Genomic DNA, 12,250 nt, shown 5'->3' with positions numbered 1-12,250 from the left:
CACACCCTGGCCTGAACAAATATATAACGAAAACACAAAATACAATGACCAAGGCGTGACACAGAGAATAGATATAATTGAGAAACAGATTATCTTCAGAAAGCAGAGCATAGTTAGTTTCAGTAACAGACCTTAACTTCTTGTTGACAGAAATGCATGCCCAAATTCAACTGCCTGCTACTCATCCCCTGAAGATCAGATATCCATATTATTAGTAGAAAACACTCCGAAGTTTTTGAGGTCACTCTCTTTTTAATGAGGTTTCATTGGGAATCCAGATTTCTAAGGGACCTTCTTGCATTTCCTACCGCTTCCACTGGATGTCACCAGTCTTTAGAAATTTGCTGATGTTTTTCCTTTGTGTGATGAAGAAGTAGCCCTGTTCAGAACAAGGGTCACTTCAAGTGTACTGTCAGGCACGTGACCAGAAAGCTAGCTACAGTTTGTTTTCCTCCTGTATTTGAAATCTGACATGCTGGCTGGATTGACAACATGTGTAGCTTTAATTTGGTATCTTACATGTGTGATTTCATGGAAGTTTGTTTTTTATAGTAATTTATTTGAATTTGGCGCTCTGCATTTTCAGGTGAAACGCTAGAGACCCACTTATCCCAGAGAGGTTAAAATTGGTCGTTAAACGCCAACATGCGGTGGCGGCCAAGATTCTATTGTCCTTGTCTCATTTAATGCTTGTCACGTGTAAAATATCAAGCACATATTATAAAACAAATATAGGGCAATCAAATGAAATATTGCACTTTATGGGATCCAGAAGCTACTTCAGCAAAGTTACTGAACTCTCAGAAACTTTAATACTTTAATAGTTTTCCTACTCATGCATCTTCATAAAGACCCTCTTCCCAGAAGTCTGCGGGCGAGGGATGTCATTTCAAACAGCTGTGCCGAGAGAGAGCGAGAGAGAGGATCCTCATGTTGAATCTCGTCATCCCTCCTTCCCCTCCTCCTTTCCCCCATTCACTTTTCATACCTAGCAAATGTCAATGGATTGTCTTGATTTTGTGCAGGGTTGCCTAAAGGTGAAGAAACTAAGAGCGAGTGAGATGAGAACAAGGACCTACCGAGACTTCCATAGGTTCCTAATCACCTTTATGGTACCAAAGGGCTGAGGAGGAGTTGGAGAGGAGGCTGGGTGCACACACTCTCTCTCTCACACACACACACACACACACACACACACACACACACACACACACACACACACACACACACACACACACACACACACACACACACACACACACACACACACACACACACACACACACACACACACACACACAGGGGCAGTGTTAACAAGAACCCTCATCAGCCAGTCATTTTGAGGGCTCGAGATCTGCTCCCAGACGACTGCATGAGTGTGCACTTTCACATTGTGTTTGTGTGTGTGCCTCCTGAATCCGACACTGATTTAACAACAAACAACCTACCACCTTTCCACGGTCTGCCTCTTCCTCTTTCCTCATGAACTCACTACAGTACGGCACAACAACTTGCATCCACTCATAAACAAACACACAAACACACACAAACACAAACAAACAATCTAAACATTGTCATTGATGTCAGACAGACATAAAGTGCATTCAAAAAGTATTCAGAGCCCTTCCCCATTTTCAAATTTCATTACTTTACAGCCTTATTCTAAAATGGAATAAATAATTGTTTCCTTATTAATCAACACACACAATACCCCATAATGACAAAGTGAAAACAAGTTTTAAGACATTTTTGGAAATGTAAAACAAAAAAAATAGATACCTTATTTATATATGTATTCAAACATGAAAATGTGAAATATCCTTATACATGTCATTGAGGGAGAGAGGGGAATGTAGAATATTTACATTATGTCAGAATGTTATTGTTAGATATTGGGTAGCCTTTAACAGACCCTTTGCTATGAGACTGAAATTGAGCTCAGCTGCATCCTGTTTCCATTGATCATCATTGATCACTCCATTGATCATTCAAATTGATTGGAGTCCACCTGTGGTGAATTCAATTTATTTGACATGATTTGGAAAGACATACACCTGTCTATATAAGGTTCCACAGTTGACATTGCATGTCAGAGCAAAAACCAATCCATAAGGTCAAAGGAATTGTCTGTAGAGCTTCTACACAGATCAAAACATTTCTGCAGTATTGAAGGTCCCCAAGAACAAAGTGGCCCAAATGGAAGAAGTTTGGAATCACCAAGACTCTTCCTAGAGCTGGCCACCCTGCCAAGCTGAAAAATTGGGGGAGAAGGGCCTTAGTCAGCGAAGTGACCAATAACCAGATGGTCACTCTGACAGAGCTCTAGTTCTTCTGTGGAGATTGGAGAACCTTCCAGAAGTTCAACGATCTCTGTAACACTCCACCAATCAGGTCTTTATGGTAGAGTGGCCAGACGGAAGGCACTTGACAGCCCGTTTGAGTTTGCCTAAAGGCACTTTTGAGAAACAAAATGATCTGGTCTGATGAAACCAAGATTCAACTCTTTGGCAGAGACTGGGAGACTACCCAGGATCGAGGGAAAGATTAACAGAGTAAAGTACAGAGAGATACTTAATAACGCTGTAGATGTCACGAATATTACCGAAGGTGACTCCCCTTCTTGTTCGGGTGGCGCTCGGAGGTCGTCGTCGCCGTTCTACTAGCTATCACCGATCCGTTGTTCTCTGTCCCTTTGGTTTTGTCTGATTGGTTTCACCTGTTTCTTGTTTGGTTGTTAGGGTGGGGTTATATATAGTTTGTTCAGCCCGCTTATGTTTCGTACGGGCTTGTTCGTCTGTTCTGTGTTTTGAGTGTATTTTGTTTGTATTTTGGGTTTCGCGCTGTCCGTTAATATTTCTGATAATTTGTTTTCCTACTTTTGTTCATGTTATTTTTCCTGGACATTAAAGCGTGTTTTTTCCCACATCTTTTGCTCTCTGCGCCTGACTCCACACTTCCTCACTCATTTGTCGTAACAGTAGCATAACAAAAATTGAGGGTTATGTATACTTTCCAAAGGCACTGTATGTGGTCTATGTTTTAACCTGTTGCGACGAGCAATCCCGTATCCGGGATCCTATTTATAGCCTCAAGCTCATTACCATAACGCAATGTTAACTATTAATGAAAATCGCAAATGAAATGAAATAAATATATTAGCTCTCAAGCTTAGCCTTTTGTTAACAACACTGTCATCTCAGATTTTCAAAATATGCTTTTGAACCATAGCTAAACAAGCATTTGTGTAAGAGTATTGATAGCTTAGCATAGCATTAAGCCTAGCATTCAGCATGCAACATTTTCACAAAAACAAGAAAAGCATTCAAATAAAATAATTTACCTTTGAAGAACTTCAGAGGTTTTCAATGAGGAGACTCTCAGTTAGATAGCAAATGTTCAGTTTTTCCAAAAATATTATTTGTGTAGGACAAATCGCTCCGTTTTGTACATCACGTTTGGGTAAGAAAAAAACGAAAATTAAGTCATTACAACGCAAACATTTTTCCAAATTAACTCCATAATATCGACAGAAACATGGCAAACGTTGTTTAGAATCAATCCTCAAGGTGTTTTTCACATATCTATCGACGATAAATCATTCGTGGCAGTTTGGTTTCTCTTCTGAAGAAAATGGAACGCGCATGGACCTAGAGATTACGCAATAATTTCGACGGAGGACACCGGGCGGACACCTGGTAAATGTAGAATCTTATGGTCAATCTTCCAATTATATGCCTACAAATACGTCACAGTGCTGTCGACACCTTGGGGAAACGACATAAAGTACAGGCTCATTCCTGGCGCATTCACAGCCATGTAAGGAGACATTGGAATACAGGTCATTCAAACTCTGGACCATTTCCTGTATGAAATTTCATCTTAGTTTCGCATTAGTTCTGGGGCAGTCACAGATAATATCTTTGCAGTTTTGGAAACGTCAGAGTTTTTTCTTTCCAAAGCTGTCAATTACATGCATAGTCGAGCATCTTTTCGTGACAAAATATCTTGTTTAAAACGGGAACGTTTTTTATCCAAAAATTAAAAGAGCGCCCCCTATCTCGAAGAAGTTTTAAGTACTGGTACATCAGCCTCTCACCCACTCATAAGCAAACACACTAATACATATACACACATTTACAGAGAAGTTCATAATCCCAGTTCCAGAATATTTCTGAAAGTGTGTATTAAACCACAGATAAGTAAAACCGGTAATGAGCAGTGGTTTTTGGTTGTAATGGAGGGGTTATGGTATATCAGCCTCTGCCCTCTAAAATCACTGGTTCTTCCCTCCCCTTTGCATATTGACAGCAATAACATCTCAAATATAGCATTGCTGCAACCAGGAGAAGTATGGTCAGGTAAAAACTTGAAGCAGTCCTGTGTAGAAAATAGTTGTATTTTGTAGATTATTTTGAAATACTCCAGGTTTGTCGATTATAGATTATAGAGTTTCACCTGAAAGGCAACTATTTTCTTTGATATTCAAATACAGGTCTCAGAAAAACAAATAGCAGTCATAAGATCAAGGAAAGTAAAGTCAAAACATCATGGAGCCCCGTGCGAGGAATCTAAGACAAAATTAGGCCTTACTGTTGAATTCAGCCTATTCAGCCTTGTGTAGCAAGTTACGTTATACACCAATAGAGCTGTAGCCAGGATTATTTGTCAACTGGGCTATGTTCTGGACTAGGTATGTTCTGGGCTAGATATGCTTTCACCGAAAATAATTTTATAAATATGACACTGTGGTTGGTTTAACAAGAAGTTAATCTTTAAATTTATGTAAAATATTTTATGTTTTCTGAATTTTTATCATGAGCATTTCTGTAATTGAATTTGGAGCTCTGCAACCTCACTGGATGTTGGCCAGATGGGACGCTAGCGTCCCACATACCCTAGACAGGGTAACGTCTTATGGTTGCAGGGGCAGTATTGAGTAGCTTGGATGAAAAGGTGCCCATTGAAAATTGCCAGCTCCTCTGTTTCAGTTGCTAATATATGCATAGTATTATTAGTATTGGATAGAAAACACTCTAAAGTTACCAAAAATGTAAACATATTGTCTGTGAGTATAACAGAACTGATATTGCAGGTGAAAACCTGAGGAAAATGAAAACGGGAAGTGGCTTCTATTTTGATAACTCCATGTTCCATAGCCTCCCTTTGCTGGATTTAAAGGGAAATGAACCAGATTCCTTTTACTATCGCTTCCTCAAGATGTCACCAGTCTTTAGACATAGTTTCAGACTTTTATTATGAAAAATGAGCCAGAACGATAACATCGCGTCAAGTGGTCAAGTGAGTGCTTCACAGCTGTTTTTCTGCAAAGGGACCAGGATGACTGATCCGTGTAAAGGAAGGAATGAATGGGGCCATGTATCGTGAGGTTTTGAGTTAAAACCTCCTTCCATCAGCAAGGGCATTGAAGATGAAACGTGGCTGGGTCTTTCAGCATGACAATGATCCCAAACACACCGCCCGGGCAACGAAGGAGTGGCTTCGTAAGAAGCAATTCCAGGTCCTGGAGTGGCCTAGCCAGTCTCCAGATCTCAACCCCATAGAAAATCTTTGGAGGGGAGTTGAAAGTCTGTTGCCCAGCAACAGCCCCAAAACATCACTGCTCTAGAGGAGATCTGCATGGAGGAATGAGCCAAAATACCAGAAACAGTGTGTGGAAACCTTGTGAAGACTTACAGAAAACGTTTGACTTCTATCATTGCCAACAAAGGATATATAACAAAGTATTGAGTTAAACTTTTGTTATTGACCAAATACTTATTTTCCACCATAATTTGCAAATAAATTCATAAAAAAATCCCACAAAGTGATTTGCTGGATTTGTTTTTCTCATTTTGTCTGTCATAGTTGAAGTGTACCTATGATGAAAATTACAGGCCTCTCTCATATTTTTAAGTGGGAGAACTTGCACAATTGGTGGCTGACTAAATACTTTTTTGTCCCACTGTATATTTTAAAAACAACCTGAGGATTGATTACAAAAAACGTTTGACATGTTTCTGTGGACATTATGGAAACAATTTGGAATTTCTGTCTGAGTTGTTGTGACCGTACTGAACATAACGCGACAAACAAACTGAGGTGTTTTGGATATAAAAAATAATCTTTATGGAACAAACTGAACATTTGTTGTGTAACTGGGAGTCTCGTGAGTCCGAAAATCATCAAAGGTAAAGAATTATTTTGATTGCTTTTCTGATTTTCGTGACCAAGCTTCCTGATGCTAAGTCTACATACTGTTATGTTGTGCTATCGATAAATTTGCACAAATGCTTGGATTGCTTTCGCAGAAGAGCATTATTTCATAATCTGACAACACAGGTGGGTTAACAAAAGGCTAAGCTGTGTTTTCCTATATTGCACTTGTGATTTCATGAAAATAAATATTTTATAGTTATATTTATTGTATGTAGCGCTATGCTATTCAGCGGTTGTTGATGACACTTATCCCGATAGGGGGATTGCAGCCATAACAAGTTAACGTCTCATGTCCTTTTATGCACTTCCGCAAGCATCACGGCTGTCTCAGGAAACAAAGCATCAACGTGCAGGGTGGACTCTGCTTCCAATTATACATTTTCCTCTTTGAGTGGGACTGAAACCCCTTTCTATGAAACTAACGGTGTCAGTCCCGCCACTGACCCGATGACTCTCACTGGTGAAACACTGTGCGATATCGCAGAAAGATATCCTCATCTCAGTTTGCAGGTACTGGAACGGTTGCCACATGCAGAAATTGTGGTGACTGACAAGCCTCTAAGCGTTTTGAAGATTTGGTTGAAAGGTTACAGCCAATCTACTAAAAATGCGGATACTGACAACAAAGGGGCTAATCTTTTAGTTTGTACCTCGGACACCAACACCAACCGCTGGTAGGGGGGTCCCGAGACACAAAGGGGGGAATACTAGCCCAGACCGATGATGAGCCTCATCGAGTCCAGTGTAAACTTCCAAGAGAAGAGAGAGGAGCTGACAAGCCCCTCGACGGGAATAAACTTATAATACATCTGAGATATCACTGAGGTATCCCACACTGGTCGAAAATAAGTCCAGTGGACTGTCCACCTCCCCCCAAAATATTTTAACAATAATCATTCCTTGCAATGTGTAGTCTCAAATACAATGCAACTAAAAAAACGCTCTAATCATGTATTCCGGTTGGATAGCATTTCGGGATAAATTGGTAGGGTAGCTGGTACAAGTAACAGAAAGACAGTCCAGCATCTATCAGTATGAAGGTTAAAGACCTAACAATTCGTATTGCCCTTGATAACAGCAACAGAGGAGGTAGTAATCACTCAGGTTGCAAAACGTGGAAGGGAATCTCCAAAACACTCTTCTAATGGTTAACACACATGCCACTAATAAATAGAACCCTCAATTTGATGAGGAAAGTTATTAGAAGTCATGAACCATGTTCATACTGTGTACGACTGGTTCAGTGCTTATAGAGTACTTTCGTCATGAGATTAGCTCCTCCGTGGATAACATAGCTATTAAATAGACTCATTCATGCCTATCACCAATGTTGTAAGACACATTGACTTGTAGTAAAACCTCTACAGGTCTCCATGGCATATGGCTTGAGTTCGGCACCGATTCTTACTGACACCCGTTCATTGACATGGAAATTATCTGATGGCGTCAGACTCATTCTGAACAGGTTGCAGCCTACCATGTTGCTTGGATTTCTTTCCCTTGGTATGTGCTCTTGTGTAAGCATAAATGCACGTGTACACCAGAACATTTAATGAGGATTTATGCTAGGATCACTTTTTTTATTTTTATTTATTTTTTATTTCACCTTTATTTAACCAGGTAGGCTAGTTGATAACAAGTTCTCATTTACAACTGCGACCTGGCCAAGATAAAGCATAGCAGTGTGAATAGACAGCAACACAGAGTTACACATGGAGTAAACAATAAACAAGTCAATAACACAGTAGTAAATTGTTTTGTTTTTTATTTAAAAAAATAGTATATATGTTGTGTGCAAAAGGCATGAGGAGGTAGGCGAATAATTACAATTTAGCAGATTAACACTGGAGTGATAAATGATCAGATGGTCATGTGCAGGTAGAGATACTGGTGTTCAAAAGAGCAGAAAAGTAAATAAATAAAAACAGTATGGGGATGAAGTAGGTAAATTGGGTGGGCTATTTACCGATGGACTATGTACTACTGCAGCGATCGGTTAGCTGCTCAGATAGCAGATGTTTAATTAACAATAAACTTGTGGAGTGGTTGAAAAACAAGTTTTAATGACTCCAACCTAAGTGTATGTACACTTCAGACTTCAACTGTATGTACTATAAAAATGCTGGGTTAAAAACAACCCAATTTGGGTAAATATTGGACAGAACACCCATTGGGTTATTTTGACCCAGCCAATTGGGTCACTGCTGGGTTATTGAGCTGTGACCTACCGGGTCAGATCAAAATGACTGGAGGTGTGGCTTAGTAGTGGTGTGGTTTTCAAATATTTATTGTTGGCCACCCTTGAATGTAAATGTAATTCCGGGTTCGTGTTCTGTTGGATTGTCAATTCCTTTCGAAAGTGTTCAGACCCCTTGACTTTTTCACATTTTGTTACATTAAAGCTTTATTCTAAAATTGATTAAATAAATAAATCCTCAGAATTCTACACACAATAACCCATAATGACAAAGCAAAAAAAGGTTTGTAGAAATGTTTTCAAATGTTTTAAAATAAAAAACAGAAGTACCTTATTTACATAAGTATTCAGACCCATTTCTATGAGACTATAAATTGAGCTCAGATGCATCCTGTTTCCATTGATCATCCTTGAGAAGTTTCTACAACTTGATTGGAGTCAACCTGTAATAATTTGGAAAGGCACACATCTGTCTATTTGAGGTCCCACAGTTGACAGTGCATTTCAGAGCAAAAACCAAGCCATGAGGTTGAAGGAATTGTCTGTAGAGCTCCAAGCTCTGCTTGGAGTTTTCCAAAGGGCAGTTAAAGACTCTCAGACAAAACAAGATTATCTGTTCTGATAAAACCAAGATTTAACTCTTTGGCCTGAATTCCAAGTGTCACGTCTGGTGGAAACCTGGCACAATCTCTACAGTGAAGCATGGTGGTGGCAGCATCATGCTGTGGGGATGTTTTTCGGGGATAGGGAGACTAGTCAGGACCGAGGGAAAGATTAACGGAGCAAAGTATAGAGATATCCTTGATGAAAGGACATTTACCTTCCAACAGGATGGTGAACATTCACCTTCCAACAGGACAATGACCCTAAGCAGACAGCCAAGACAACGCAGGAGTGGCTTCGGGACAAGTCTCTGAATGTCCTTGAGTGGCCCAACCAGAGCCCGGACTTGAACCCGATCGAACATCTCTGGAGAGACCTGAAAATAGCTGTGCAGCAACGCTTTCCATCCTACCTCACAGAGCTTGATGAGATATGCAGAGAAGAATGGGAGAAACTCTCCAAATACAAGTGTGCCAAGCTTGTAGCGTCCTACCCAAAAATACTTAATGCTGTAATCGCTGCCAAAGATGCTTCAACAATGTACTGTGTAAAGCACATATGTCAGAGTCAAGGCCCGCGGGCCACATCCGGCCCGCGAGAAGGTTTTTTACGGCCCCTGGGATGATCTTGATTTATTATTAGAACCGGCCCGCAGACCGCAGCAAGCCGGCAGCCCGCAGATCTTTTACACGCACCAATACTACATTTCCCACAATGCAACGGTGACGCACCGAGCAGTAGGCTGCTTCATTTCAATATTTATTGGCACAGCAGTTGTCAGCATCACAGTAAAATTAACTTTCAGATACCCATCAAAAATGGCAAAACGGAAGGTGGACACTGAGAACCGGGGTTTCAAACAAGGTGGGAGTCGGAGTATTTGTTCACGGAGGTAGCTGGAAAACCTGTGTGTCTTCTGTGTGGAGAAAGTGTGGCGGTACTGAAAGAGTATAATCTGAGACGACATTATGAAACGAAACACGCGGACAAAAACAAGAATATGGACATGGAACAAAGGCTACAAAAGGCAGAGGAATTAAAACGAGGCCTCAAATCTCGACAGGCTCTGTTCAAAAAAGCCAAATCACAAGGCCAGGCTGCTGTCAAGGCCAGTTTTATTTTGGCAGAAGAGATCGCTAAATCAGGCCGGCCATTTACGGAGGGGGATTTCATCAAAAACTGCATGATTAAAGTTTGTGACGAAGTTTGCCCAGAAAAAAGGCAACTCTTTTTAAATGTGAGTCTGAGCAGAAACACCATTGCCGAGAGAGTAGACCAGTTGTCCATCAATCTAAAAGAGCAGCTTGTGAAAAAGGGAAAAGATTTCATTGCATATTCCTTGGCTGTGGATGAGAGCACCGACATTTCTGACATTGCCCAGTTGTCAATTTTCATCCGCGGAGTGGACTCCAGCCTAAGCGTGACAGAGGAGTTTTTGGCTTTACGTCCTATGCATGGCACAACTACGGGGCATGATTTGTATGAAGAGGTGTCAAGATGTGTAAATGAGATGGAGCTGCCTTGGGAAAAACTCGTGGGTTTGACAACCGACGGAGCACCTGCGATGTGTGGACACAGGAGCGGACTGGTGGCGAAGATACGGGAAAAGATGCAAGAGGAAAACGCGACAGGTGAGCTGACAGCTTATCATTGTATCATACACCAGGAAGCGTTGTGCGGTAAAGCCTTGAAAATGGAGCATGTAATGAGCATCATCACGCGCACAGTTAACTTTATCAGAGCCAAAGGTTTGAATCACCGCCAGTTCAAGGCATTTCTGACGGAGTTAGAAACGGAGCATGGTGATTTGCCTTATCACACAGAGGTGCGATGGCTAAGCCAGGGAAAGGTGCTTCAAAGATGTTTCGAGCTTCGTGAGGAGATTTGTCTGTTCTTGGACAGCAAAGGGAAAGACACAACACAACTCCGAGACGAAATGTTTCTGTGTGAAATGGCTTTTCTGTGTGACATTACGAGTCATCTGAATGCAATGAACTTGCAGCTGCAGGGTCGGGATCGTGTCATCTCTGATATGTAAAGTACAGTGAAGGCATTTAAAACCAAACTGACTCTGTGGGAGACGCAGATGCGGAAAGAAAATTTGAGCCACTTTCCCAGCTGCCAGACCATGAAAGAGAAGCTCTCTACCAGTGCGTTCCCGAGCGCACAGTTGGCTGATAAAATAGGTATGCTTGCCGCTGACTTTCGACGCCGATTTGCTGACTTTGAAGCACAAAAAGCAGGTTGGAACTGCTCGGTAACCCATTTGCTGTTGACGTGGAAAGCTCACCACCAAACCTCCAAATGGAGTTGATTGACCTCCAATGCAATGATGCACTGAGGGCAAAATATGCGGCAGTGGGTGCTGCGGAGTTCGCCCGTTTCCTCCCCGACACAATGCCCCAGCTGCGCATCCAGGCTGCTCAAACGTTGTCTATGTTTGGCAGCACATACCTGTGTGAACAACTGTTTTCTTTGATGAACTTGAACAAAACATCACACAGAAGTCGACTTACTGCTGAACACCTCCACTCAATTCTGAGGATTTCCTCAGCTCAGAGCCTTACCCCGAACATTGATGAACTTGTGGAAAAGATGGGACACCACCAAGTATCACCCTCAACCTCAAACAAGTGAACATTACTGTGCAATCACATATTTAGAGTTTTTACTCAGTTCAAGTTTAAAAGTTAAAGTTTAATATTTGTTTTCACTGCATGTTACTTCTCCTTAAACAAAGTGTTGTTTTTGATTAATAGATTTTTGCACTTTATTTTATTGTATTTCAATCCAATTATATTTTAAAAATATTTCAGTTGAGTGGATGATAGAAAATTGCTATTATTGTTTTTTTCTTTGAAGTAAATTTAGCCCACTTTTTGCTAAAATAGAAAATATAGGCTACTGATGGTGCCTTGAATACCGGTTTCTTTCATTTAATGTTCATGTTATGGGGATTTTTATATAAAGGAAATTTGTCTTTTGTGTCTGTTGAAAATTAAAGATTACTGACAGAGCCATAAGAAAATATTGCTTTATTTATCTGATCATATTGGAATATATTTGTTAGGTTTTCAGTAGGTTCAATTAGGTTCACTAGACTATATGCGTCATTTAAAAAATTTTCAATGAACATTCGAACAGTCCGGCCCTCGGCTTGTAGCTACATTTTTATTTGGCCCTCCGTCCATTTGACTTTGACACCCCTGGTGTAAAGGGTCGAAATACTTATCT

Source organism: Oncorhynchus keta, chromosome 4 (genome assembly GCF_023373465.1).
Source record: "Oncorhynchus keta strain PuntledgeMale-10-30-2019 chromosome 4, Oket_V2, whole genome shotgun sequence".
Classification (NCBI taxonomy): Eukaryota; Metazoa; Chordata; class Actinopteri; order Salmoniformes; family Salmonidae; genus Oncorhynchus; species Oncorhynchus keta.
This window is presented reverse-complemented; position numbering follows the sequence as displayed.